The following is a 6415-nucleotide window of genomic DNA, read 5'->3' as shown; positions in this document are numbered from 1 at the left end:
CATTCTTTTTATCAGTTTATATAGCCCTCAAATACCAACTACCCTATTTATTGACTGAAATGAATCTCAGCTAAATGATAAAACTGAATTCTGGACTCAGACAAGATTCTTAGTAAATATTCATAATTTAATAATTATTATTGTTACAGTTACTGTGTATTGAGAGCTTAATAAATTCTGCCAGTTGGTAAAATCAAGGATATATCTTATGTAGCTTGATCTTCCACCAACTACTAAAATAGTTCAAGTGAAAGAGAACATATTGTTTTTGGTCACAGTCTTTTCCATTTTGGACTGCGCATATTTTAAGCTTTTGGAAAGATAAGTTAGAGTCCGAAGAAGAAAAGGGAGGTTATTATAATCAGAAGAGGGTGTGAAAACACAAAAATGCAATTCATATTCATTTAGGAAAGTGAGAAGATTGCATGATGAGATGCTAGGGACCTGGGTGATGCGGAGCTGAAGAACCGGGGCTTTATCCTATGGGGAAAGAATTTATGCTGAGACAGTACAGTCAGCTTTAAATATGGTCACTCTGAGAAAATGTAGATGGTGTGTTGGTACAGGGATGTGAACTCTGTAAGTAATTATTATTGAGCTATTGCATTATTCTAGGCCAAAAATAAGCTTAGATAGTGATGGAGAGACTAGAGAGCAAGAAACAGATTTGAGGGCCATTTAGGGAAAGAGTAACAAAGACTCCTATGTTTCTGGCTGGAAAGATCATCAGTAATTGATACTTACCAACATTAGGGCTTCAAAGAGAAGAAAGAACAGACATAAGGGAATGGGGGAGAGGGTAAAGAATGAGTTCAAAGCCATGTTAACTTTACGGTACAAATGGAAAACTCAGGTACAGATGTTCAAGTAACAAGTCAGTTTGATGATATAATAGAGAGAAGTCTAGAGTAGAAATACTGGGTAACAATGCAAACGAGAAATGAAAAGGGTATGAGCAAAGGCAGTAGCAGAGAGGATGGTGAAAATGGGACAGAATTAAAAGACACATTGAAGTTAGATTCAGTAAGACTAGTGCCAAGTTGATTTAACATTAGAAAAATTCATTGCTCTCACTAAGCACCAGATCCAGAGCTGTTAAAGGTATGTAATTCTGCAGGTACAACTTCTAACCTTTAAATAGAACTGCAATTAAAATTGAGTTTTATAGAAATTTTTTTCTGTATTAGGCTATTAAATGTAAACTGTAGGTCAAAGCACATGTTATCCATTTTTAGTATCCAAAGCACCTTGTAGTATGCATATGGCCAATACATGTTTACTGAACTGAACTGACATATCCATGCTGCAACTTTCATTATATCATACATCTTTTTCAGCATACATTTACTGAATGTATGCTATGGGCCAGACTCTGTGACTTTTACTAGGGTAAAAAAGATTTAAAAATAATATTTTCATATTCAAAATGTTGAATCTAGACAAAGACAGGAATATATGTAAGGTAACAGTCACTATGATACAAGTAAGCACAGGATGATATGGAATCACAGAAGAGGGATGTATCACCCAACTGTCATCTTCTCATAGGTGATGACATAGAAGCCAAATGTTGATGTTGGATAGGAGTTAATTACGTTTGTTGAGCAGGGGTAGTATACAGCTGGTGGTATCGAGGACATGAGAATGATGCTGTGTGAGCAGGGATTGGACCCTAGGAGATCTTTGAATAACACTGGCAAAATGGTTAAATGATGGAAGGGGGAGAGAAGAGAGAATAATGAACCATGATGATGACTATTCAGGTAGGGACAATATGTCTCAATGTCACGGTGAGGAATTGGAATAAGAGAAAAATAGGAAGAAGAGATAGTTTGAAGAATGGGCTATCAGTTCAACATCCAACACACTGAGTTAGAGATATGTGTTAGTAGGGTAACCACAGTAACAAATAATGATTTAAGTAGCTTAACCTAATACAAGTTTCTATTTCATCAATGTCACAATTATGGGGGTATGGCAAGAGTCTATGCTCAAAGCAGCCAGTCAAGTACCAAGACTCTTTCCATTATTTTGTCCACCCTTTTCTAGATCATTAGAATCATCTCCATGGAGCTTGTGGATGAGAAAAAAGAATGGGAAGATCTAGGTAAAATTATTTTATAGGCCAGACCTGAAAGGAGCATGTATCATATCAGCATACATTTCATTGGTCATAAGTCAGTAAGTCACACGTCATACCTGACTCTATGGGAGACTGGGGGATTTAGTTGGCATGGATGCCTTGTAGGGAAAGGAAAAGGAATTTGGTGACCGCGTTTCAGTCTGCAAGTAGAAATAAAAGTAGATAGCTAGGTTTGAAGTCTATTAATATATTTATGAGTCTTGAACATAAAACAGTGGTAGTTTAAACCATTTTAAATCATGGAAGTGAGTGGAATCTCCAAGTACGATCAAGTATATTGAAAAAATAAAAATAAAAACCTCAAGAAAACATCAGCGTTTTACGGATACATAGGAAAAGACCATGAAAAATGAACTGAACATCAATGGCCGGATAAGTAGGAGTAGAGAGAATGTCAAAGATATCAAGGGAGGAAAGAATTTTCGCAGAGGGAGTGGTCACAGCCATTATAAACTTTAGGGTAGGTAAGTGACATGGAAACCACTGACCATATTCTGGAACTTTACTTTAATTTGGTATGAATTCCTCACGTCTTTTAGATGGTTGAGTGACATACAGGAAGGGGACTATGACTGTATCTAGAGCAATAAATTGCCTCGATTCATGATGTCTCAACGTAGTTTAAAACTTAAGATGGTAAAGTTTTCTATAGAACTTGATGAGACTTTAAATTAGCTTTAACAAAAACTTTAAATCTACATCTACAGTTACTTTTCCAGATAAGTTTTGTGTGATGTCATCTTAAAAAAATAAAAAAATAAATAAAAGCCCCTTCTAATTCAACTTACCTATGTTTATAATTTCTGTATTACATACATTCCCCAGTCAGATAGCAGCTCTTATGTGGATTCAGAATACATATAAATTATTTATGCATATGTTTTTCATATATGCATGTATATATACAAATACATGTATATGATGTTTAATTATATTTAAAATAGTAATAAGAGGAGTTAAGTCGGTGGAGCAACAGGGGGACCCTATGCTTGCCTTGTACCTTGAACACAGATAAATATCACATCATTCTGAACACCCAAGAAATTGATCTGAAGACTGGGAGAACAAACTGCAGGACTAGAGGGAGAACAGAGGCCACGTTGTAGAAGGTAGGAGGTATAGAGACATGATTCTGGGGAGAAAAGACAAGTGAGTGCTGAGGAAAGGAGGAAGCCTTGATCTTGGATAGAGGAGAGAGATAAAGAAAGAGAAGGAAGTACACACAGGGGATTAGACAAGAAAAACATTTCCCCAAAACCATGACTGGGAAAACTAGAGCGGCTTACTATCACAAGTTTTTATAAGCAGCAGAGCTCAAAGTCCCAAATTTTAGAAGTTCACACCATTGCCAAGGTTGAGCCTTGCAGGCATAGTGGTGTTCCTGTGAAGAAGAAGGTCAGAGGCCTGGAAGTGGACAGCATGGTCTGAGGATCCCCTGGGTCCCACTGAGAGAGACAATTCTCCTTCTTGGAGTGCATTTGGGAGAGGTGGCACTGCCTCTCAAGGGACAAAAGAGCTGGAAGGCACCAACGTGCTGCCCTGTTCATTAGCATAGGGACAGAAACACCTGGCTGAAGGCAGCAAATCTTGGTGCTGGCTTTTTGCTGGGCTTTACCATAAACTCTAAGCTCCTGTGCAATCGTGCGACTGCTTTTGTGGAACAAACCAGCACAAGCCACAGAGTGGTGAGACTGTTCCTCAGAGGATCAGTGTGGGTCTATGCTCCACAGGGTCCCTATAATTTGGAGTTTTGAAACCTAGTTGCATGCCTGAGATAAAATACAGGAACACCGTGCTGCCAGGAAGGCAGATGGCTTAGACACAGACAGGGTGAAGACAGGGATCTCACAGAAGCTGGGGACACAAGAGGGGAGATTGTTTGCTCTTCTGTGAGGATTTCCTGAATAGCTGCAAGCACGAACTCCCCATTTGGGGATGACAGAGGGGGGTGATGCCATCTTACCCCTGCCCATCATCACTGACCAACTATGCTGTTGGTGGGAATGCAAACTGGTGCAGCCTCTCTGGAAAACAGTGTGGAGAGGCCTCAAAAGTTAAAAATAGAACTACCCTATGATCCAGCAATTACACTACTAGGTATTTACCCAAGGGATACAAAAACTTTGATTTGGAGGAACACATGCACAATGCAACACTGTCAACAATAGCCAGATTATGGAAAGAACCCAAATGTTCAACTGATGAGTGGATAATGAAGATGTGTTTTGTGTGTGTGTGTGTGTATGTATGTATGTATGTATATATATGAATATATATGTATATACATGTATATATGTGTATATGTATACATATGTATATATGTATGTGTATATGTATACATGTATATATTTGTATGTATGTATATGTATGTATACATGTATATATGTATATATGTATTTGTATATATGTGTATATATATAATGGAATATTACTCATCCATCAAAAAACCGAAATCTTGCCATTTGCAATGACATGAATGGAGCTAGAGTGTATTATGCTAAGTGATATAAGTGAGAAAGACAAATACCATATGATTTCACTCATACGTGGAATTTAAGAAATGAAACAGATAAACATGGTGGGAGGAAGTGATAGGCAAACCATAAAACAGAGTCTTAGCTATAGAGTACAGAGGATTGCTGGAGAGGAGCTGAGTGGGGGGGATGGGCTAAATAGGTGATGGACATTAAGGAAGGCACATGTTATGATGATCACTGGGTGTTACATGTAAGTGAAAAATCACTAAATTCTATTTCTGAAACCAATATTACATTATATGTTAACTAACTAGAATTTAAATAAGAATTTGAAAAAAAAATGCTTCCCTAACAAAAATAAAACTAAAGCTAAGCTCTCAAAAAAACATAAATAAAAAAATACAAAAGAAATAGTGATGGATAAAAGCAAAATATATAAACACCCTGCTAAATAGCTCAAAGTTGTGTTTAAATTATAAAGACCCATGATGCCATTGCTTGGAAATTATGTAGTTTTAAGAAGTAATGCAGATGGGAAGCGGGACATATTATCTGTGTTTTAACATCAGTATCTCACATATTTAAACTTTAATAATAAATGTCCTGAAAGCATGAGTATATATTATGTAGCATGGAAAAAACAGTGAAGAAATAGTTTTCAAATGTTCTCTTACCATTGCTCTTTCTTAAAAGAAAAAATGTCTTACATTCCCAATACATAAAATAGTTTTAAGAGGTGCTCCTATATTTGATGGTTTCCCTTGATACTGACCTGTGGGGCAACTCTGAGAATTCCTAAGTCAAAAGGGGCAGAGTATGAAAACAACTGTTGTGAAGAATGCGCTGTGTGGGGTCAAGATGCTTGAGAGTTTTCAATAGGAAAGGTTGAGAAGAAGAAATTAAGCAGGTAGCTGGTGGCAGGTCCTCATACTGAAATAAAACAAAATGAAAGAGCTGATGTAGAGTAGCATAGTGGCACTGAAATGGACCACAGGATAGGCCCAGGCCTGGGAAAAGCTTGAAAGGAGACCTTTGCAGCAGACACAGACAATAAACCAAAACAAGACAAAACATTCCAGATATTCGAACAGGTAAAGCACAAATGGTATTTTAGCAACAATGATTAGCATTAAATAAAATGAATGAAACTTTACCTCTTAACTGTAAGAAGAATGAACCATGAAACACTCTCATCTCGGATTCAAATTCCATTCACATATACTCATTCAGAGTATATCTTGCACCTGTGAGCTGGGCTCTCTGGTTTTTGGTGGGGAGATGAAGAAATGAGACCATTGTCCTTCGGCAGGAATCTTTATTCCTCCTAGAAGAGGAGTGCACATATAAAGATCATGGCAAAGGGGAAGATGTCATCCAAGGGGAGCACAGAAACAGGGCTTCTAAAACTGATACGTGGGTCAAGGCAGACAGGATACTCTCCTAATAGAAAGAACACTTGAACTGGTTTAGTGATATACCAACAAGGGGCACTTTGACAAATTTGACTTCAGCAACACCAACAATGAAAGTAAATTAACACGTTCAATAAAGAAAAGTAAACTCACGTGTATGAACTTCTTAGTCTATGCCAGACACTGTAGTCTGCGGTTTCTTTGTTATTTCATTGAATGTAGTTGAATACAATTAGCAATGCACTATGACTTGGATACACTTAAAGTGATACTATTCTCACCCCAGATTAATAGGCACTGCTCAGAGGATTTCATCTGGTGACTAAAACTACCCATTACATTGTATCCTATCATCACTATTCTCCCAAAAGGAATTCTGTGGT

This window comes from Panthera pardus, unplaced genomic scaffold (assembly GCF_024362965.1).
Source record: "Panthera pardus isolate Hobbes unplaced genomic scaffold, ASM2436296v1 HiC_scaffold_17, whole genome shotgun sequence".
In the NCBI taxonomy this organism is placed as follows: domain Eukaryota; kingdom Metazoa; phylum Chordata; class Mammalia; order Carnivora; family Felidae; genus Panthera; species Panthera pardus.
The sequence above is the reverse complement of the archived record's forward strand: the minus strand, read 5'-3'. Positions refer to the sequence as shown.